Genomic DNA, 25,352 nt, shown 5'->3' on the forward strand with positions numbered 1-25,352 from the left:
GAAAGATGTTAAGAATGCAAACAAGGTAAAATCACCTAGGAAAAATAGGAATGGAAAGGAAGGAGTGAATAAAATCAATGATTATAAGCCTGTTCATGATGCTCCTAGGAAAATGTGTCATAATTGTGGAAGTTCTAACCATCTGGCTTCTTTTTGCAGGAAGAATAAGAACATAAACTCCTTACCTTCAAAGTCAGGAGTTAAGAATCAGTCTATTAGATATAAGCAACAAAATCCTTGTTTTCATTGTGGTAGTTTATGGCATTCCATTTATACTTGTAAGGAATATCATAGTTTGTACTATGATTATTATCAAATAAAACCTTCTTTAAAGAAAGTTTCCATTGTTCCTTCTAGTGTAAATTCTGATTCAAAGTCTGATAGTGTAAATTCTGATAAGAAAAATGTTAACATAAATTCTGATGCTAAATCCGCTGCAAATGTTAACAAAATTGATAAGGCTAAAGGATCCAAGCAAGTCTGGGTCCTTAAAACTAATAATTAGTGGTCTTTGTGATTGTAGGGCAACAGGAAAAACATCCTAGTTCTGGATAGTGGATGTTCAGGACATATGACTGGAAGTAAAGCCCTGCTATCAGACTTTGTGGAGAAAGCTGGCCCAAGTGTTTCTTATGGAGACGGCAACCTTGGAAAAACATTGGGATATGGCAATATCAATCTTGGGAATGTCATCATTAATGAAGTAGCTATGGTCTCATGACTAAAACATAATCTGCTGAGTATAAGTCAAATCTGTGACAGAGGTTATCATGTTGATTTTTTTGAAGAACACTGTGAAGTTGTGAGTAAATCTACAGGCAAAGTTGTTCTGAAAGGATACAGGCGTGGTAACATTTATGAAGCCAAGCTTTCAACAAGTACTAATGGTTCTGCAATCTGTCTGATGAGTAGAGCATCAATTGAAGAAAGCTGGAATTGGCACAAGAAACTCTCTCATTTAAATTTCAACAATATAAATGAGTTAGTCAAGAAAGATCTTGTGAGAGGACTGTCAAAGTCAGTATTTGCTCCTGATGGCCTTTGTCATTCTTATCAGAATGCCAAACAAAGGAAATCTTCATTCAAGAGCAAGACTGAATCATCAATTCTTGAGCCTTATCACCTACTACATGTTGATCTAGTTGGTCCAGTAAATGTCATGTCTATTGCAAAGAAGAAATATGCTTTGGTCATAGTGGATGAGTTCACAAGATACACATGGGTGTATTTCTTGCACACAAAAAGTGAAATTGTATCTATCTTGATTGATCATGTCAAACAACTGGATAAATTGGTCAAAGATTTTGTGAAGACAATAAGGAGTAATAATGGCACTGAGTTCAAGAATTTGATAATGGAAGAGTTCTGCAAAAACCATGGAATCAAGTAGGAATTCTCTGCTCCTGGAACTCCACAGCAAAATGGAGTTGTTGAAAGGAAGAATAGAACTCTCATTGAAGCTGCACGTACAATGCTTGAAGAAGCAAAGCTTCCAACCTATTTCTGGGCTGAAGCTGTGCAGACTGCTTATTTTACTCAAAATGCAACACTCATTAACAAGCAAGGAAAAATACCATATGAGATGGTGAAGAAAAAGAAGCCAAACCTGAAGTATTTTCATGTATTTGGATGCAAGTATTTTGTTCTTAAGACTCATCCTGAACAACTATCTAAATTTGATCTAAAAGTTGATGAAGGAATCTTTGTTGGATATCCACTTTCCACAAAAGCCTTCAGAGTCTATAACTTGAGAACAAGAGTGGTCATGGAATCTATTAATGTCTCTTTTGATGATAAAAAGATTACTGAACTTGAAGATTTTATTGATCATGATCAGCTGAGATTTGAAAATGAAGACTCAAATTCTGATACTGCAAATCCTGACGATATAAGTACTGATAATGCAAACTCTGATGGATTAAACTCTGATGTTATTGAAACTGTGGTGACTACGCCAAAGGAAGATGCACCTATGCAGGGGGACAATACTCAAGATATCACCACATCTCAAGAAGCATCAGAACATACATCTGGCTCTTCAAGTTCTGATTCATCAAGTTCTGATAAGCCAAGTTCGGATAATACTGAAAATCTAAATTCTGAAGAATCCAACTCAGAGAGCATAGTTTCAGGGGGAGCATCAGAAAATGAAAATGAAGACAACATGGATCATAGGGGAGCATCCAGTTCTAGAGAAAACCATCCATCTGCAAGGAAGTGGACTAAATCACATACACCTGATTTGATAATTGGAAATCCTGATGCAGGTGTCAGAAGTAGAACAGGTACTTCAAACGAATGTCTTTACGATTCTTTTCTTTCTCAGACTGAGCCAAAGAAAATGGAAGAAGCTCTTCAAGATGCTGATTGGGTGCAAGCAATACAGGAAGAGTTAAATGAATTTGAAAGAAACAAAGTCTGGACTCTTGTGCCAAGACCAAAGAACAGATCTGTTGTTGGTACAAAATGGGTATTCAGAAACAAAACTGATAGTGATGGCATAATTACAAGGAATAAGGCAAGGCTGGTTGTAAAAGGATATTCTCAACATGAGGGAATTGATTATGATGAAACATTTGCACCAGTTGCTAGATTGGAAATCATAAGGATATTTTTGGCTTATGTTGCTCACAAAAAGTTTACTGTCTTTCAAATGGATGTGAAAAGTGCTTTTCTTAATGGAGAATTGGAGGAAGAAGTATATGTTGAACAACCTCCAGGCTTTGTAGATTCCAAATATCCAGATTATGTCTACAGGCTTGATAAAACACTTTATGGTCATAAGCAAGCTCCTAGAACATGGTATGAGACTTTGGCTCAGTTTCTTCTGGAAAGTGGATTTAACAGAGGAACTATAGACAAAACACTGTTCTACCTCAACCATGGAAATGACTTACTTCTGGTCCAGATTTATGTTGATGATATCATTTTTGGGTCTACAAATGACAGACTTTGCAAGAAGTTTGCCAAATTAATGCAGTCAAGGTATCAGATGAGTATGATGGGGGAACTTAGCTATTTTCTGGGTCTTCAAGTCAAGCAGAATGAAGAAGGCACTTTTATTTGTCAAACTAAGTACACCAGAAACTTGCTGAAGAAATTTGGAATGCAAGATTGTTCAAGTGCATCCACTCCCATGGCCACTACAATAAAACTGGACAAGGATATTGGTAAATCAGTAGATATTACTGATTACAGAGGTATGATTGGCTCTCTACTCTATCTAACTGCTAGTAGACCTGATATCATGTATGCTACCTGTCTTTGTGCAAGATTTCAAGCAGATCCAAGAGAACCTCACTTAACAGATGTGAAAAGAATTTCAAGTATCTTAAGGGAACAGCTGATCTGGGATTGTGGTATTCCAGAGAATCAGATTTTAAACTAATAGGTTACTCAGATGCAGATTTTGCAGGTTGCAAAATTGACAGGAAAAGCACAAATGGAAGCTGCCAATTTCTTGGAGGCAGATTGGTTTCTTGGTTTAGCAAGAAACAAAAGTCAATTTCCACATCAACTGCAGAAGCAGAGTACATTGCTGCAGGAAGCTGTTGTGCACAGATTCTTTGGATGAAGAATCAGTTACTGGATTATGGGTTAACATATTTCAAAATCCCTATTTACTGTGATAATCAAAGTGCTATTGCTATGACAGGTAATCCAGTTCAACACTCAATGACAAAGCACATCAGCATCAGGTACCACTTCATAAGGGAACATGTGGATGAAGGTACAGTGGAATTGCACTTTGTTCCAACAGATCAACAACTAGCAGATATCTTCACAAAACCACTATGTGAAGCTACTTTTACAAGATTGGTAAATGAACTTGGAATGGTTTCAGGTTCTTTCTCTAAATCTGCTTAGTTTTGTTCTGATGCATCAGACTTTATGATCAGTATTAACAGACATTACTCTCTTTGTGTATTCTGTGCTTAATTAAAAACTTGCTTAAGTACTGACTGTTGTCTGATGTAACTTTCTAAACTCTGATAGTGATATGTCTTTTTATGTAACTATTCAATCTTATGAGAATACCTGTGCTAGATGCTGACCTAGTAGTCTTTAATAAATTATGGATCCCATGTTAGAAGTAATTATTTCTGTGGAAATCTATTGACACAAGCAAATTCTGATATTGAGCTTAGTTGAGTTTACTTTGTCCATCTTATTACTAAGTTACAAACTAGAATATTGCTTCTCATCTGATAAGTTCTGATGCTAGTAAATCTGTTGAATGTACTAAGTGCTGATAAACCTCTCTTGTCAAAAGAAAAAGAAACGAATCAAGGATTAAAATCAGGTACTCCTTTGAGATCTAGAGTACAAATGTGGAAGGGACGACCCAAGTGTATTGCTGGTATTCAGTAAATATGCATCAGAAAAGCAAAATATTTTCTTGGTGACTTTTCATACTCTATGATTACTGGAGAAATACTCTGATAATAGCATAAATTTTGATAAGCAGTCGTGACTCACTTACACTGAGAAGCCACTGTAAAATGGAATTTAAAAAGATGCACAAAATTAGCACAAAATAGTTGAGATGGACTCAAGCATGAACTCATTCAATAGTAGGTTTCAGAATAATGACAGGTTTTTAGTAAAGTTTTAGTTATGCATTATTTCTAAGATGTACTGAAGTGAATTAGACTTTACTCTTTGTCTGATATTTAGCTTAATGCACACACTAAACACTCCATATGAATGATGAAAATTACTGTGGTGATCTATGTTATTTTAGATGAACAGTTTCTGTGTCACATTGCACAAATTCTGAGGACAAGTTCTGATTGCACGTTCTGATGATTAAGTTCTGAAGAATCTATATCAGAATTTGTGTGAGGACTTACTAAGATAGGCATTCATTTTTTGAGTTAAGAAATCATGTTCTGATAACTGTTAAGTTCTGATATAAGTCTAGGTTCTGATATTAAAATCTGATCCTTTACTTGACTTATTTGTGGATAAAATCTAAAAACAGTCTCATTTTTAAATCAGAATATGTTTGGGTAGAATATTAACAATCAATATCATTAGGGATAATGGTTCACGTACATGTACAATAATATTTACTTAATACTTGTGCGCATTAAACCCTGACTTACACTTCCAATGACTGTTTTTCATCTTCCCAGTCTAGGGAGACGAGGTAGAATTAATTCTACCTGTCAGCATTAAATTCCCTTGCATCTCCTGGAATTCTTTTGCCTATATAAACAACCTCTTCACATCAGCCTTCACATCAACTCTTTTATCACAAACTCACCTTCATTCTCTTTATATCAAAAACACCATGGTCAATTACAATATGTTTTTGAACTATGAAACATTCAACATGGAGCTGAGCTGTGAAGCCTGGCAGCAGGAATGACACGTCACTGCTATTCTTGATGAGATATGGGACTCAGTTCCCCAGGAGGTACTCACCCACCTCTTGTTCTTCTACATGGATTACCATCGCCATCTGGAGCGATTGGAGGAGGAAAGGCTGGAAGCTCTCCGCCAGCAAGAGCGAATCATCAGACTCGCTATTCTGTTTGTCGAGAGTAGGAAGAAGAAATGATTTATTTTCTTCTTCCTGTTTTTCTTCATCATCAGCCTTGCCCTGCTTCTTGAGCTAGGACAAAGGCTGTTGACGTTAGGTTTAACAGCTTAGGACAATCTTGTAAAAGTTCTGATGTAATTTAAATTTCATGAATGTATTCTCTTGATATATTAATGAAATTTCCTTCTTTTTTTTGCAAGTTCTTGTCTCTGAGATGTTCTGTAATGCATTGATAAATCCTGATAAATATTCATATTCTGATGACCATTTCATACTTTTGATTTAAATTAAGTTCTGATTTTACGTTATCAGTACTTGTTCACTTGATTTATTTTGGTCATTCACACTCGAATTTTTTTTCAGAATATTGGTGTTGCAGTGACAAATAATTGAATAAGTGGGAACAATTTCAATTTTGAATTAAAACTGATTTACCTTGATTAATGGAATTAATGGGTAAGTGGAACGATTTTTCCTTGAAAAACTGCAAGTGGGTACGTAATGATTACTGTTTTCCCGTGCCCATTAACTATTCATTATTACTGCATGTCTGACAGGTGTCCAACAGTTACATTTTTTTTCAAAGTATAAGTAAGACAGAGAGAGGATTTTCTAATCTTTTATTCACTTTTATACTTTATCTCTCTATTTGCTTTTACTCTCTTTCTTCTCCTGGCGTTGGTTTTTCATATAGACATTTTATCAAACACCTAACAGGCACTCTTAAATCTCGATTTTTCTCATGGCACCTAAGGATTTGATCATTGATGGAGCTAAATTTGTTCCAAACAACTATGCTGCAATTCTCGATCATGCTGAAGCTCCATCTGAGTTGCATTTTATGCAAGATCTTCTTGCACACAGTGAAATTGGGTATGCATTGACCCAGCCTTCAGTTTTTTCGAGCCAACAAGTTCTGACGTTTTGGTGGACTGGACACTTTGATAATGGTGGTACACATGGAACTCCCAGTATTGTTTTCGAAGTGGATGACTCTACACATGTGGTAACTCCTGGTACAATTCGCAAGGCCCTCCATTTACCAGAAGGATGTACTTTTTCAACCCCGGAGGAATCAGCTCTTCAAGAGTTAATGGCCAGTTTGGGGTATGAGCAGAGTTTGGCAAAGCTTGGGCAGTTGAAACGGGCTCATATTAGAAAGGAATGGAGCTTCTTCTTTGACTGCATCACTAAAGCTTTTGGGAATAAGTGTTCAAACTTTGATGTTATCCCTGTAATGAGTCAGCACATCGGGTATGCTATCATTAACCAAACTCATTTTGATTTTGCAAATGCTGTGATAGGTTTCATAGGGGATAGGATGATAGAAGATAGAAATGTAGTTTATTTTGCTAGATTCTGTCAGCTTATATATAACTTTTGTTGTACTAATCCCCCTCAACTAGCCAGTACCTTAATTTCACCATTCAAAATTGCAAAACGAGCCTTTAATGACCTGGTAAATGCTGATCTTAAAAAAAGGGTGGTTAGACCTTTACAGATTCCTCAGTCTGTAAAACAGATCTTGGTAAATGCTGATCCTGAAACCTATAGATTTGTTTATTCTGATGTCCAACCTACCACCACATCCCAAACACCACAACAACCATCATAACATACCACTCATACTATTCAACCATCCCTCAGAACATATCTCAAATCATATCTCTCCACTTCACAGACAGCTCAACCCTCATCCTCAGCACCTCCTGTGAAGCCTTCATCTTCCAAGCCTAAGAGGCCAAAGACTGTTCCCCAAACACCTCAGAAGAGAAGGAAGATTGTTTTGAGAGATGAATCTGACAGTGAGGAACATGTTTCTACATCAGAACCTGTTGTTAAAGAAGCTGGGAAAGTTCCTTCTCAGAAGGATTCTGCAATTGGGGGATCTAAGCTTCTCAAAAGGCTTAGAAGAATGACTGTTGATGAAACTCCGAAGGAATCCATACCTTCAAAGAGATACAAGAAACAGAGGGCAAAAAGGCCAGTTTCAGATGATGAGGAAGCAACAGCTAAGGAAGGAGATCAGGAATCTCTAATCTCATAGGAACAAGAATCTGCTAAAGCCACTGCTTCTCCATTAACTCCAACTAAGGAAGCTGCTACTGAAAATGCCAACACACCATCTGTGTCTCCTAAGAGTGTATCTCCTGTTGATTCAGGCACAAGTGCTCATATTGATATCCAGAACTTGGTTGTGCCTGACGTACTTTACTTAGAAGCTCCAACAACAACTAATCCATCAACAACACCTGTTACTGATGCTGCTCAAACTCCAGAATTCTCTACTACACCTTCTCTGCATCTAGATGTTGATGATAAGAGTATAGGTGAGCATCAGGATATGGCTGTTGATCAGAACTTGGAACCAAATCAGCAATTAGAGGATGATGCTGAAGCCTCCATTGCTACTCATACTGTTGTTTTATCAGAAGATACTGATTCTGTAAGTTCTGATGCTGTAAATGCTGGAGATACTGGTGATGCTGCTCCAAATGCAGATGTTGATGAAGCAGGTCCTTCAGGACATGCATCTCAACAAACTGTTCTTAAATCTAAACTTGTTAAGAAGTTTGTTACAAGAGAAGCACCAGTGCCTTGGAGTGAAACTCCTGCACGGCAGGAGTGGACTAAGGAATGGAACTCAGTTACCTGTGCTCCAACTGCACATCATCTGGCTGAGCACTTGACAAAAGCTGATGAGATGTTAAATACTGATGATTTCAAAACACAGCTTAGAGTCACTGCATTGAGTACTAAACATTTACAAGGTCTCCATTCAACTACTCATGCAGAGTTACATCACTTACGGGAAGAATTAATGAAGCAAGAACAAATTCAGAAGATTGATAAGAAAAAATTCTTCCAACCTACCTTTGACAGAGTTGCTTATATTGAGAAGATTCAAAAGAAACAACAAGCTCAGATTGATGATATTCTGAAAAATCAAGCTTCTCAGCAATCTCAACTTAATGAAATCCAAGCCTCAGTGGAATTGCTTGTCTCTCTTCTCTTACCTACTGATGCCAAAAAGGGGGAGAAAGTAATTAAGTCCAAATGCAAAACTGATAAGACACTGAAGGGGAAGGATGATGAAAAGGATGATCAAGGAAACCCTGGAATGGGTAGGGGTCATAGTCAAGGTAGAGGTTTCTCATCAAGAAAAGCTGAAATCACAAGTCACAGGACAAGTACTGATACTGGAAAAAGAATCACTTCTGCTACTGGTAAAAGGATAAGTTCTGATGAACTTTTAGATCTTGATGAAGAAATGTCAAGACAGTTATTTCTTCAAGAAAATCCAGGAATGGACTTGGAGAGTTTAATGGAAGAAGAAGCCAGACTTAAATCAGAAAAAGTCAAGTCTAAATCTGAAGCTTCTGGTAAAAAGAAACTTCCAAAACTCAAAGGCATTGTGATAAAAGAAAGGACAAATACTGAAGCAACCATGGCTAAATCACAACCGCAGATAGATCCAAGGTCCAAGGGTAAAGAAAAAGTTGGTGAACCTATCAAGGTTTATGTGCCTCCTGTAAATGAAGAAATTACTGATGAAAATGATGATCTTGCTCTGATTTCAAGAAAAGTATTTAAGACAACCTCTGACATGGCTCAAGTTGTTCAGAGTCAAGAGACAGTAAGTTCTGATATTTTGAAGAAGCAAGTAACCTCTGATATAGCTCAAGTTAACTTGATATCAGAAGATAAATCAAAGAAACTCCTACCAGGATTCACTAAAGCAAAACAGACTCAACCTTTGAAGACTGTTGCAAGTGGTTTTGAAGGAAGAGTGGTTACTGGAAAAGAAGCAAGAGATAAAACTGGATTGGGAAGTGCTGATGAAAGAAGAATACAGAACACTACCAATGATCCAACTTCCTTGAGTGAACCAGGTATTGGAGCAACTCCTGAGAGATTGAATCAACTGGAATCTGTACAAATGGTTTACCATACCTACTTGAAAGAACACATCTTGTTGTACTTCATGAGAGATGGTAGGGTTTATCATATAAGGGAAAATGCCATTCCATTGAAGTATTTTGAAGAACTGGAGCATGTATTATTCTTACTTCAAGTGAATGACATAATAACTGAAAGTGCTGCAAACTATTTGAAGAATCAGATTCAGAGACAGAAAAGGCTTTATTCTGTTAAGTCTGACAGCACATATCTTCCAAAGTACAGAGATCACAAGGGTGATATAGTTGAAATGAAGCCCAACACTGCTAAGATTATAACTACCTTTCTGGGTTACAGGGCTGTGGAATTCAATCTTGAGTTTGATAAGGCATATTTGATCAGACTGGATCAGGATATAAGAAAAGCTAAGATTAATGATCTCAGGGCTGCAATCTTTCAAACTGGTGAAGATTCTGCAGAACTTAAAGATGCTAAAAGGAGGATGATTGATGAACTCGGATATGCTGAAAGATGTTTATTGAAGAACTATCTCAGAACAACTCCTGACATCAGAGAGATCAGAAGATGAAGCCAAGTCAAGATCTACAACTGCTTAAATTCTGATATTTGTACAGACTGAAGTTGTTATCAGAAGTTAAAGATTGGTAAAGCTTTAAGGACTGTAAGTTGTAGTTATCTAGTCTAATTCTCATGCATTTGTACTTAATGTTTTTGACATCATCAAATATCTGTTAAACTTGTATATTATGCTAATTTACAAGTTGGGGGAGATTGTTATATATATTTGATAATGTCATGGCTAATATGATTTATGTTTAGTTTTCAGATCTTACTTAAACAGGATAATTCAGTACTTACTGGAAGTCAGGACTTAAGGATATCAGTACTTATATTATCAGGAGATAATCATCAGAAGATGGATATCAGAACTTAAGTACTGAAGGACGTTCAGAAAAGGACAGCAGCTGATTAAAGGAAAGAAGATCGAGACAAACATAAGAAGAGATATGCATGAAGAAGGAATTCTATGAAGAATAGAATATTTGGAAGAAAAGATATCTGATTGATATATTTTAGGAAGCAGAATTATATTCCATATCAATTAGCAATTATCTTGTAACTGTTTAGTATATAAACACAGACATAGGGTTTACACTATAAGTGTTATCATATTCGAGAAGATTATTCATTGTAACCCTAGCAGCTCTCGTGATATTTGTTCATCACTGAGAGGTAACAGTTCCATACTGTAACAGAGTTTATTGTTTCAATAAAGTTTGTTTTCTGTTACTTGAGTTATTAAAGTTTGATTTGATTGTACTTTACACTGTATTCACCCCCTCTACAGTGTGTGTGTGTGACCTAACACTAAGGTTAAGAATGAAAAGGCTATTGAATGAAGTAGTAATGAAGTTAGAATCCCATGTTTGTCATATATAGTAATTCAATCTCAATTCTCTTAGTTAATGTTATTTAGTATAATCTCTTAGTTTAATAAAAACCCAATTTGTTATTTGTCTTAGCATTGAGCGATAACTATACATTGTTGCATAGGTGCATAAATTGAACTTAACCTAAACCAGTCTCTGTGGGAACGAATCTGATTTATATCTTATACTACTTGCGAACGCGTATACTAGCGTGAATATTAGCGCGTGTCTTCGACCTAACAATATGCAGCGATTTCTAGAGCATAACCCCAGAAACTTATTGGAAGATCTGCTAGACTCATCATCGATCACACCATGTCCAACAAGGTACGATTTCTCCTCTCAGAAATTCCATTCCATTGAGGCATTCCATGAGGAGTAAGCTGTGATACGATACCACACTCCTTCAAGAAACCTTTAAACTCGAGGCTTAAGTATTCTCCTCCACGATCTGATCGTAGAACTTTTATACTTTCCCCTGTTTGCTTTTCCACTTCATCCTTGTATTCTTTGAACTTTTCAAAATAATCGGATAGGTTCTTCAAAAGATACACATATCCATATCTACTGAAATCATTAGTAAATGTAATGAAGTAGTAACAACCACCTCTTGCCATCGTACGCATTGGACCATATACATCACTATGTATAAGTCCTAATCGTTCGGTGGCCCTTTCACCTTGTCCGGTAAAAGGAGCTTTAGCCATTTTGCCAATGAGACAAGATTTGCATTCTTCGTATGATTCAAAATCAAACTTATCCAAGTAACCATCTATATGTAATTTGGAAATGCATTTCTCATTTATGTGACCTAAACGACAATGCCAAAGGTATGTTTGATTTGAGTCTTTCATCTTAATACATTTATTATCATTATTTAAATTATAGATAAGAGTATCTAAATCAAGATCACACAAACCATTAAATAAACGTGCAACCCATAGGTAACATTATTGAATGAAAAGGAATAACTATTGTTCTGAATCAAAAACGAAAAACCTTTCTTGTCCAAACAAGAAACCGAAATAATGTTTCTGCAAATCGCAGGCACGTAAAACCAGTTATCTAGTTCTAAAACAAGCCTAGTGGGCAAAGATAAATGATAAGTCCCTACAACTAAAGCATCAACCTTTTCTCCATTGCCAACTCGTAGGTCGACTTCTCCCTTCGTCAATGCCCTACTTCCCTGCAGTTCCTGCACATTTATACAAATGTGAGAACCACATCCAGTATCCAATACCCAAGATGTAGAAATAGACAAGTTGACTTCTATACCATAAATATCCGAATCAGAAACAGCAATAGCAGCCTTCTTCTTCTTCAGATCCTCCAAATAAGCATGACAGTTCCTCTTCCAACGACCTGGTTTCTTGCAATAGTGACAATCAGCAACCTTTGGAACACCACCTTTAGGCTTCAAAGCCTTGGTCAGATTAGCTTTCAGATTGGCATTAGATTTAGATCCCATCTTCCTCTTGCCTTTTCATTTACCCTTTCCTTTGGCCTTCCCCTTATTCACCATCAGCATGGGAGCATGGGATGCCTTTTGAATATTGGTCTCAGCAGTTTTCAACATGGCCAACAATTCGGTGGGGTTCTGGTCTATCTCATTCATATTGTAATTCATCACAAATTGAGAATAGTTTATGTTTAAAGATTGTAAAATAAGATCAGTCTGGTGCTCCATAGCAATTGGGGCACCCAACTTGGCAAGGTACTCCATATACCCTATCATTCTTAGAACATGCGGTCCAGCCGGATAACGTTCTCCCTGCTTACATGCATGCAACGATTTGAAAGTATCAAACCTCTCCTGACGAGCCTGTCCTTCAAACATATGTTTAAGGTGCTCAATCATATCATAAGAATCCATATTCTCATGTTGTTTCTGAAGTTCAGCACTCATGGTCGCTAACATGAGACATTGAACATTCGTGTCATCATCGATATGTTTCTGATAAACATTATATTGAGCACGGGATGCTCCTTCAGGGAGAGGTGCAGGGCGAGGGATATCAATTACATAGAGCTTGCGCTCTTCTTTGAGGACAATCCTCAAGTTCCTCTGTCAGTCAAGGAAGTTTGTTCCTGTCAGCTTGTCCTTTTCAAGGACTGATCGCACAGAGAAGTTGTTTGAATTTTTGCCATTTGTTATCTACAATGTTTAAGTGCATAAGATAAATTAGTCTACATATGATTATTAAATTATGTTCAAGTGATTATTCATATATATTCAAAATATATATCTTCCACTATTTTTATCAAATTAATAGCCCTAACTATTAATTCGGAAAGAATATCTTCTATATACTTTCTAGTGAGCCAAGATCCAAATTTTACAACATTTTAGTTCAACTTTGGCTTTACTCCTAAAACATGATTCAATAAGGTAGACAACATTTGTCAATTATATCAACTATATAACTCTTGGATAGTTCAGCGGAACAACATTTATTCATATTTATCCAATAAATCTCACTAAACTCTATGCCTCTAAGTTCACAATCCTATTGTGGTAACTTTGTTAAGTCAAACCCAAAAGTCTAAAAAATATCATAAACTTCAACACGCGACGTGTTGGACATATTGGAAGGCATCTAAATAACTTAATATAAACATTAGGGTTTTGTTAGTATTATAATGATCATGATCCCATCATAAAGAGATTCCCAATTTTTCCTTGAATAAAATACTTCAAATCAATACTCGTCAATGGTTTGATTTCCAGGTAGTGGAGGAGTCACACCGGTCTCTCTTAAAACCCACAACCTTACAAGTTCAATGAACCCGTTGTTGAAAAAATTGCCCCATATCGGAAAAAAGAAGATTCGTATTTCATTCCGTGTTTCATAAACACGAGATCTTATAATCGTTTGTAAATTTTAAAATCTTGAGTCGTTACAGTTTTTAACTTGTTTAGCAGGCATGACATGGGTGACTTATCTAATACATACATTCATGCATGATTAATCTAATTAAAGCATGCATCATTAACTATTCTAAACATACAATCATACATCAATATGTAAAGTGCGGTATATAAACGTGCTTGGTTATGGCCTTTATCCTATGTGATCCTTCCAAGCTAATGAAAGGATCAAGGTCAATCTATGGTTAATAATATAAATAAAATTATAATTACAAGTCTTCATTCTTCTTGTCTCGATTGTTGATACTCCTTTTGGATCATCCCATCTTGAAGTATATTACATTAAAACAACCTATACTAATGTACTTACATAAGAAAACTCGAGTTATATTCGAGGTTAAATAATTATAAGAATAATGAAAAGACATGCAAGTCGTATTTATAAAACCAAAACCATAAACTTTAATCTAAAGGTCTTAAGGCTATAACCAACACTATGCTCAAGTAAACAAATAAAGAAATGAGAAAAACAAAATATAGCGGGGGTCCGGGGCGGTAGCCCCGGGCGGGGTCCGGGGGCGGCAGACCCCGACTGGGCTCGAAAGAGAAATTTTTAATTTTGGAAGACCGGTCTAGTACATAAATCTCAACTTCGGGACTAAAGATCATATCTTAACCATCCTCTGCCACTACTGCATCAAATGCAGTTTCAACGGATACTTCACAAATCCATCAACGGATAAAACCAATAACGGATAAATCCATCAACGGATAAAACCATCGATGGATAACTCCATCAACGGATAAATCCATCAACGGATAAAACCATCGACGGATAACTCGATCAACGAATAAAACCATCGACGGATAACTCCATCAACGGATAAATCCATCAACGGATAAAACCATCAACGGATAACTCCATCAATGGATAAAACCATCGACGGATAAATCCATCAACGGATAAAACCATCAACGGATGACCAGTCTAGTACAGAAATCAAATTTCAGAAATACAGATCACATCTGAACCAGTCTCTACCCCTACTACATCATACGTAGTTACAGAAATATGTATCCTATACACACTAATCATTCCCCTAGAACAGATCATGTCAATACACCATCTGTCCAACAGTTTAGATCATTATCTTAAACCAGATATCATGTATAACATACAAATCACGTACTGATCAGTCATGGCATAATATTACGTGCTAGTATCATCATACACGTAAACATCACGTGAATATACAGAAAGCTCTTCATAACAGTTCGATCATAAATCAACATAACAACATGCGTATTAAAGCTCACACATAAACCATATCATATATATACATGGAAGATCTGATTCATGCTTAATATATTGAAAAACTGTTAAACACGTAACCAAATCATCCCATTATACACATAGCTCTGATACCATTGTTAGGGATTCGAGCATATAAACGCAGCGCAAAATCAAAAATTTTGAATCCCTACCTCAGGATCTATGTATAATGAACGGATAATTATGGAGAATAGGATCATGTACCTTAATAAAGCTTTCTTTCTGAATATAATGAACGTTCTTATATTGATGAACCACAATAGCCCTCCTTGCGAAGATCTGCTCTCCAAAGGTATCCACACGAACGTCCGATCGTCCAACGATCACCGGAGCCGGTACTAGTCAATTTGATTGCCCCTCTCTCTCTCTCTCTCTCTCTAGCCTTTCTATGATGTAGAGCTGCTAGGGTTTTTCTCCAAAAACGTGATGCAACGACTAACCTTAAAATTATACATCTTAATTTATATATAGGGGAGCGAGAGGATTAAGGCCTAACTCTAAACTTAATGGGTTTCTAAAGACCCATTCTGATTTGGATTTATATTATTATTAAATTCGAATTCTAATATACAATTAATCAAGTCTCACCTAATTAATTTAATAATTAAATTCGATTTATAATAATAAAATATTAAAATTCATATTTTAAATAATACTCCGTTTAAACGTTCTTTGTGTGACCCTTTAGGTTATTATTACGTTGGCAATAATTTTATTTTCCAATAATAAAATTATAAACAATGAGTGGCATCTAGTAATACATCATTGCTACCCAAGTAATAATAATTGGTGATTCAATTAAACCTTTCGTGAATAATGTACAATATAATATAATCCCTTTAGCCTTATATTATAGATCAAACTCGAGGCATGCATTGTGTCATCCTCTGCAAGCGTTTAATCCTTTTTTCCTTGATCAATGAGTAAACTATTAAACAAATCACTATTTGAGCACAACCATGCATTTTATAGTCTTACTCAATGAAGAAGCCAATAATATCACTCCTTTAATAAAGGAGGGCTAAATCACATCTAGATCATTCATATTTCTCATACGATTCATAATATACACAATGACTACTTTTATGATTATCCGGTCAAGGATAACTTTCAATAGTATCAAAATATATTAATTCTCGTATAGAAATATAATGATTTCAGGTCTAAGGACCAATACATCATTATCACTGTGAGATTAACTTATGACACAATAAACATGTAGTATCTCATAACGGGTCAATCCAGCACCATGTATTTAATACATGTGCCTTTGTTTTGACTTTAGTATCACCATACCTATGATCAATGAGATGTGATCATCAGTCAACAAATACACTAGTCTTAATGAATTTATTATCGTCCCTTAATAATAATACTCGACTAGGGACCTTTAGGAATAATAATATTATTCTCATAATCTCATTTCTAAGTCACGTACTTAGAGATATAGATTTACATATTATATTCCAAGGATATTTATTAATCTAATATTTTATCGCAAAAAATAAAGATAAAATAAATTACTAAATAATAATCCATAAAATCATAATTAATTATCCAAATATTTCATAATATAAACACAATAGTGTTGTATCTATGGCACACACACTAACAATGAGAGTGGAGGAACAAAGAATAAGTGAAAGGGCTATAATTCAGTGATGTTTAATTTTATAACCCCATTTACATCCAATCGGGGGTTTATCAGATGGAAATGAATAAAGAGACCACGTGTTGTTTGATGTAAGAGCATTAATTTCTGCAAACATAGCATCACGCCATAAAGAAGACTTGACAACTTGAGAATAAGTGCGAGGTTCATTATGATCAAAGACCTTGATAAGGAAGAAGCGATATGAAGGACTGAACCGTGTTGAGTGACATTTATGACACTTTATAATGCTCTAATAAGCTTTGAATTGATGCATTTATACTCAAGTTGTTAAGTGTTTTAACGTGTTTTTAAGTGTTTTTGCATTTCAGGCATTATCTAGGTAATCAGGTGAATTAGCATTATTTTGGTGCTAATTTGGTGTCAAGGTGGTGGTGTTGGAATAAAAGCTCGTTGAATCCGGCTCGAAGCTGTAAGAAAAATGAAGAAAATAAGTTCTGGCAGAAGCCCAGCGCGCCCGCGTTGATCAAGCGCGCAACCGCGCCGAGGTACAGAAAGCCAGCGCGCCCGCGCTGATCAAGCGCGCAGCCGCGCCAAAGTACAGAAAGCCAGCGCGCCCAGGCTGATCAAGCGCGCGGCCGCGTGTTTCGGGATGATAAATTCCTGTTTCTATTTGGTTTCTGAGAGAAAGAATTCTACACTGCATGGGGCTGCTATATAAACATCTTTAGGTCATTTTTAATAAGAAAAAAATATATATCAAGCCAGAGACATATCAAGGAGAGGCGTGAGAAGACCGTATTAGTATGATTCAATGAAGACGAAGAAGATCTTGTTTTTACTTGTGAACCTTTGTTTTAAGTTGTATTTGGATGCTAGTTTTCTTGCCTGTGAACCTTAATCTTGTTTCGTACTTGGTTTTATTTATTCGTTATAAAGAACACGTTTGTTATATCATGTTTTCATCGGAACCCACGTTGATGATGAGTCCGATTATGGGCTAATCGTTATCGTGGGGTTCTTGCGGATTTATTTATGGATTTCTTTAGTTAAATTGATTGATGCCTTAGTATGTGGTGATTGTATGATATCCTAGTATTGATTGTGCGTATTCGTCTTATGAGCATCGTGAACTTATAAGATAGTGTGTTAATTCTTAATGAAGCGAAAGTGAATTTAAGGATTTAGAACTTGCCATGCTAGCATAGGTTCATGTATTTTTTATGCATGATGTGTAGGTAATTTTAACCATCTTACTTTCCCTGTGTAATCAAGATAGATAACTTGTGCTTAAACCGTTATGTTGTCAAATTCTATAGACATATAGGGTCTCAATATAATTGGTGTCTATTCAGCTTCTATCTCTTTTGTGGATGTCTGGTTGTATGGTACTCGTGCAATGAAAGTTGCGTTTATCAGTTTCGTGTTATCTGATTAGTGTCATCACCATTGCATGCTAAGGTTAAGAACAATAAGGCTACTGAATGAAGTATTTGATGAAGTTAGAATCCCGTGTTTGTCATATATATTAATTTAATCAATCTTATTCTCTTAGTTATAATTGTTAGTTTAATTCTTAGTTATAAACAACCTCAATTTGTTATCATCTTAGCGTTGAATAATAACCATACATTGCTGCTTAAGTGCGTGAATTAATTAGTTAATCAGTACAGTCTCTGTTGGAACGAACTAGAAAAGATTCTATACTACTTGCGAACTCGTACACTTGCGTGTATTATTAGCGCGTGTTTAGCGACTAACAAATTTTTGGCGCCGCTTCCGGGGACTGCAATGTTAATTTATAGTTTATGTGCTTTCCATCAGTGGTCATTAAAGTTCATTCACTCGAACATTGTTACTTATCTGTTTCCTTGTCTTATTTCAGGTACTCTAGTGAGGGTGTATGCATACGCGTTCGCGTACTCGTAAGAGAACACTGGATAAAGCCGAGGAAGAAGTTGTGGTAGTTCGTAAGGAAGTTTTCGAAGAAGAAAAGAAGGTAGAAGAAGAAGAGAAAGTCGAAGAACCAGTTGAGTAGCGATGGGAGATCAAGCGGAAAATCCTAAGGCTTTGATGGACTATTCTCAGCCTAAGATTAATGACATTCAGTCAAGCATCATCAGACCAACCATTAAGGCTAACACTTTTGAAATCAAGTCAATCACAATTCAGATGATACAGAACTCAGTTCAGTTTGGGGGTTCTCCTACTGAAGACCCCAATATGCATATCAGAGATTTCATCAAGATCTGCGACACTTTCAAATTCAACGATGTGACTGAAGATGCTATCAAGCTACGCCTCTTCCCATTCTCTCTGAGGGACAAGGCTAAGTGCTGGTTACACTCTCTACCAGCAGGATCTATCACCACTTGGGAGGATCTTGCGCAAAATTTTCTCACTAAATTCTTCCCCATGGTGAAGACTGCAATCAGGAATGCTCTTACCCAGTTTGCTCAGCAAATAGGAGAATCTCTGTGTGAGGCTTGTGATCGATATAAGGAGATGCTAAGGAAGTGCCCACACCATGGCATGCCTGATTGGATGATTATCAACTATTTTTATAATGGATTGGGTGCTACTTCTAGACCCAAGCTTGATGCAGCATCAAGAGGAGCCTTGTGGGCTAAAAGCTATGATGAAGCTTATGAACTTATTAAACTGATGGCTGCTAATGAGTACCAGAATCCTTCCCAGAGACTGACTCAGGGAAAAGTTGCAGGAATTCTGGAATTGGACGCAGCAACTGCTATCGCTGCCCAACTTAAGGCTTTGACGATGAAGGTGGACATTTTGGCTAATTATGGAGTTAATCAAATCGCTAGTGTCTGTGAGCTTTGTGATGGTGCCCATGAGACTAATCAGTGCATAATTTCCAGTGAATCGACTCAGTTTGTGAGCAACTTCCAGCGATCACAGCAACCAGTGCCAACCACCTATCATCCCAACAACCGCAATTATCCTAATTTCAGATGGAGCAACACTCAGAATGCGGTTCAACAACCTTATCAGCAATATCCAGCTAAGTAGTACAACCCCCCTGGTTTTCAGCAACCGTATTATGCACCAAGACAACAACTCCAGCTGCAACAAGCCAATGAAAAATCAGAATTAGAGGAGTTGAAGCTTATGTGCAAGAGTTAAGCTATTTCTATAAAGACCTTGGAAAATCAAATTGGGCAAATTGCCAATGTCTTGCTAAATCGTCAGCTTGGTACACTACCTAGTGACACCGAAGTTCCAGGAAAGAGGGAAGCTAAGGAGCAGGTAAAGGCAATTACTTTAAGGTCTGGAAAGGTGGCGAATCCCGAACAAACTCAAGAGTTGACTGAAGAAGTCGGGGCTGAGAAAGAAGTAGAGCAGCAGGATGAAGAAGTAGATACAAGGAAGACTCCTGTTGAGCACATTCCGCCTGAGGGTAATATAGGGGAGAACAGATCTATCCTCCACCGCCTTTTCCTAAGAGGCTACAGAAGATAAAGCTGGACAAACAATTTGAGAAGTTTCTGAAGGTGTTCAAGAAACTTCATATCAACATACCTTTCGCCGAGGCTCTTGAGCAGATGCCTAGTTATGTAAAGTTTATGAAAGGTATTCTCTCTCGGAAAGTGAATCTAGATGATTTAGAGACAGTCGCTCTTACGGAGGAATGCAGTGATGTGCTGCAATAGAAATTACCTCTGAAGCTTAAAGATCCAGGAAACTTTACTATTCCGTGTACTATTGGAAAAGTGTCTTTTGACAGATGCTTATGCGACTTGGGAGCTAGCATCAATCTGATGCCTTTGTCAATCTTCAAGCAGTTAGACTTTCCTGATCCAAAATTGACTTATATGACCTTGCAGTTGGCCGACCGTTTTATTATATATCTACGAGGTATTATGGAGGATGTCTTGGTCAAGGTTGATAAACTTATCTTCCCTTCTGATTTCGTAATTCTTGATTTCGAGGAAGATAAGAAAATTCCCATAATCTTGGGAAGACCTTTCTTGGAGACTGGCCGAACCTTGATAGATGTGCAGAAGGGTGAGCTCACAATGTGAAATCTGGATCAGGATATTACTTTTAATGTATTCAATGCTAGAAATTTCCTACGGATAATGAGGAGTGCTTAAAAGTGGAGTTGGTCGATTCGGTGGTCACCTCAAAAATTAAACAATTGCTAAGGTCTGATGCCTTAGGAAAAGCCTTGTTGGGGAATTTAGATAGTGAAGATGATGAAGGTGAAGAACAATTGTAGTATTTGAATGCTTCTCCCTGGAAGAGGAAGATAGATATATCTTTTAAATCTCTTGGAATGGAGGAATTGAACAAGGCTCCTAAACGCCTCAAGCCATCTATTGAGGAAGCACCTACTATTGAGTTTAATCCTTTACCTGAACATTTGAGGTATGCATTTTTAGGTGATGCATCTACTCTGCCAGTTATTATTGCATCTGACCTTTCAGGTAGAGATAAGGAAAAGCTTCTGAGGATTCCGAGAGAGTTCAAATCGGCACTCGGATGGACTATAGTAGATTTCAAGGGAATCAGCCCTTTTTACTGCATGCATAAAATTCTATTAGAGGAAGGTATCAAGCCTACGGTTGAGCAGCAAAGAAGACTTAATCCAATCATGAAGAAAGTAGTGAAGAAGGAAATTCTTAAGTGGCTAGATGCAGGGATCATCTACCCTATATCTAACAGTTCATGGGTAAGCCCGGTTCAATGTGTGCCAAAGAAATGTGGTATTGCTGTGGTAGTAAATGAGAAGAATGAGCTTATTCCTACTAGAACAGTCACGGGGTGGAGATTTTGCATGGACTACAGGAAGCTAAACAAAGCCATCAGGAAGGATCACTTCCCTTTGCCCTTTATTGATCAGATGCTTGACAGGATGGCTGGTCATGATTACTATTATCTTCTGGATGGCTATTCGGGTTACAATCATATTTGTATCGCTCCAGAAGATCAGGAGAAAACTACCTTCACTTGTCCATTTGGTACTTTCACCTTCAGACGAGTTTCTTTTGGTCTGTGTGGTACACCAACCACATTTCAGAGATGTATGATGGCCATCTTTTCTGACATGATTGGCCAGAATGTGGAGGTGTTCATGGATGACTTCTCAGTCTTTGACGATTCTTTTGATGAATGCTTGCAAAATCTTAGGCATGTTCTCAAGAGGTGTGTTGAGACCAATCTGGTTCTCAATTGGGAGAAATGTCACTTTATGGTGCGTCAGGGCATTATACTTGGGCACAAAGTTTCCAGTAAGGGTCTTAAGGTGGATAAGGCCAAGGTGGGGGTCATTGAGAATCTCCCTTCACCCATTTCTGTTAAGGGAATTCGCAATTTTCTTGGACATGCGGGTTTCTACATGCGTTTCATCAAAGACTTCTCTAAGATTTCGAAGCCATTGTGCAGTCTGCTAGAGAAAGATGTTCCTTTCAAGTTTGATGACGAGTGCCTTGTAGCTTTTGAGACATTAAAGAAGAGTTTAATAACATAATCGGTCATAACTGTACCTGATTGGAATGAACCTTTTGAGATGATGTGCGACGCAAGTGACTATGCAGTTGAAGCAGTTCTTAGGCAGAGGAAGAACAACATATTTCATGTGGTCTAATATGCTAGTAAGACCTTAAATGGTGCTCAACTGAATTATACTACTACGGAGAAAGAACTTTTGGCTATTGTCTATGGTTTTGAGAAATTTCAATCTTATCTACTTAGGACTAAGGTGACAGTTTTCACTGATCACACTGCAATTCGATATCTCGTCTCAAAGAAGGACTCGAAGCCTAGATTGATTACATGGGTTCTTTTGCTTCAAGAATTTGAACTAGAGATCAAGGACATAAAGGGAATGGAAAATCAAGTTGCTGATCATCTCTCGCGTTTAGAGAATCCTAATGCTACTTCATTGGATAAGACATTGATAAATGAATCTTTTCTCGACGAGCAGCTGTTTGGAGTGCAAGAAGAAGAACCGTGGTTTGCAGACATTGTGAACTACCTTGTGAGTAATATCATGCCTCCCGACTTACCATATGCTCAAAAGAAGAAGTTTCCTCATGAAGTGAAGTGGTATATGTGGGATGAGATGTTTCTTTTTCGACAAGGAGCTGACCAAATCATCAGGAGAATTATTCCTTATAGCGAAACGGTGGGGGGGGGGATCTTGCGAGATTGCCACTCAACGACTTATGGAGGACATTATGGTGGAGAAAAGACAACGACTCGTGTTCTTCAAGCAGGTTTCTTTTGGCCAACCTTGTTTAAAGATGCTCATCAGTTCGTTTTGAAATGTGATCGATGTCAACGTGTGGCTAATATGTCCAAAAGGGATGAAATGTCTCTTAATGTACTTCTTGAGGTTAAGGTCTTCGATGTTTGGGGAATTGACTTCATGGGGCTATTTGTCTCATCTTGTAACAATAAGTATATCTTGTTGGCAGTTGACTACGTGTCGAAATGGGTTGAAGTTAAGGCGTTGCCAACAAACGATGTAAAAGTGGTGCTCAATTTTCTTCACAAGCAGATATTCACAAGGTTTGGAACTCCAAGAGTCATAATCAGTGATGAGGGGTCGCATTTTTGCAATCGCAAGTTCACTGCTATGATAAAAAGGTATAATGTGAATCATCGCATTGCTACAGCTCATCATCCTTAGACAAATGGTCAAGCTGAGGTATCTAACAGAGAGATCAAGCGCATTTTAAAGAAAGTGGTGTGTCCATCGAGGAAAGATTGGTCTTTGAAGCTTGATGAGGCTGTTTGGGTGTATAGAACATCATATAAAACTCCATTGGGAATGTCGCCGTTTCGGTTGGTTTATGGTAAGGGGTGTCATTTGCCTGTGGAGCTTGAGCATAAGGTATATTGGGCTTTAAAGAAGTTGAATCTTGACTTGGATGCGGCTGAAAAAAAGAGGATGCTTCAATTGAATGGACTCGATGAGTTTCGACTTCAAGCTTATGAGAACAACAAAATGTACAAGGAAAAAGTCAAGAGGTGGCACGATCGGGGTCTAGTGCTCAAGTCATTTTTGCCGGGACAACAAGTTCTTTTATTCAACTCTTGTCTCCGTCTTTTTCCTGGAAAGTTGAAGTCAATGTGGTCAGGGCCCTTCATAATCAAAACTGTATTTCCACATGGAGCGGTGGAAATTTTTGAGAATGATCCGGGCCAAGCATTCAAGGTAAATGGTCAAAGGTTGAAGCATTATTATGGTGATACAGCAACTCGTGAGGTGGTTAGTGCCGTTTTATTGTCCATTTGATCTCGAGATTATACGTCGAGCTAGCGACGTAAAAGAAGCGCTTCTTGGGAGGCAACCCAAGTTTGTTGTAAATTAGTAGGTAGAAGAAGCAAGAAAAAAGGAGAAAAACACAAAAAAATCAGAAAAAGAAAAAAATTCAGGGCCAACTACAGAAGCTGGGTGCGCCCGCGCTGACCAAGCGCGCGGCCGCGCCGTTTTCCAGTAACCAAGCGCGCCCGCGCTGATCTAGCGCGCGGCCGCGTCGATTTTCCAGAGAGTGAGCGCGCCCACGCTGTCCTAGCGCGCGGCCGCGCCGGGTCCCTAATTGATCAAGAGTGAGCTCTTTAATACTCAAGTTATCAAGAGTGAGCTCAGTAGGGAGAGGAGGTTGGTTCGTCACAGCAGTAGCAGCAGGAGCAGAGATGAGAATTGGTTTGAGTTCGACGCAGTATAGGCATCTTGCGAGGAGGATGGATGCTATGCACGACATCCATAGTCAGTTTGCACAAGATCTCACCCAGGCACTTGGGACAGCTTTCAGAGCCACCGGTGTTGACATCCAGTGGCCAGTATTTAGTGAGGATTCTGTGTATCCGCCTTTGGACACGCCTGACACTCCACCCGTTGAGGGTGAGGATTCTGATTCACAGTAGGTATGTCTGATTCCTTACTATTACCTTCTCTGAGGACAGTGAATATTTTAAGTTTAGGGGTAGTAGTTGAAAGAATATAGTTTTGTGTGAGTCTCATATAGTTGCATATTTCATGATAGTTTAGTTCATATAGTTGCATATTTTGCCATGTAGTTTTTTATTTATTTTTATTTTTAGTAATTTTATGATATTTTGTTCATGTAGTTTGATGTATTTGCATTATAACATGATCCCTTAGATAATTTCCCGATTAATTGGTGATCTTGATGTGAGTGTAGAAATGTCGTGTTTAGTGATGTTGAGTCTTATCGAATTGATTTGCATGCTAGAGACACTTGTATTTCACTAAGTCTTAGAGGTTGCTAGAGTGCTAGATCATAGTCATGGTTTGATTATTTGTCGAGGTGTAATTGCTTGCTTATATTTATAATTTATGATATTCTCTTAATAATAAAAGACATGGATATTTAAAAATTGAAGAAAATTGGATTTCATTGCTAATTGTGTGGCTAGGTGTCAAATGGCTAGTAGCTGACCCATATTTATATGAGTAGTCTAGGGTTGAATGAGATGGAGCGAAACGCACTCATTCATAAATTCATTGAAAAAAAAGAAAAAAAAAGAAAGAAAAAGAAAAAAATATGTGTTATGCATAATTGATCACGAGGGGGCTCTTTAGTACTCGAGTTATTAAGTTCTTAGGGGACTTTGTGCCTAGTGACCTAAGGTTTTTATAGTCTGGG

At 37.4% G+C, this 25,352-nt stretch overlaps 1 non-coding gene across 1 annotated transcript; it reads right to left on the bottom strand.

Moving 5' to 3' along the window:
- Window positions 1–19,140: 19,140 nt before the first annotated feature.
- Window positions 19,141–19,247, bottom strand: LOC141663451 (small nucleolar RNA R71). The gene has a single exon (XR_012551521.1). It is a non-coding gene; the product is annotated as a small nucleolar RNA R71 (small nucleolar RNA).
- Window positions 19,248–25,352: the final 6,105 nt, after the last annotated feature.

Source organism: Apium graveolens, chromosome 5 (assembly GCF_009905375.1).
Source record: "Apium graveolens cultivar Ventura chromosome 5, ASM990537v1, whole genome shotgun sequence".
Classification (NCBI taxonomy): Eukaryota; Viridiplantae; Streptophyta; class Magnoliopsida; order Apiales; family Apiaceae; genus Apium; species Apium graveolens.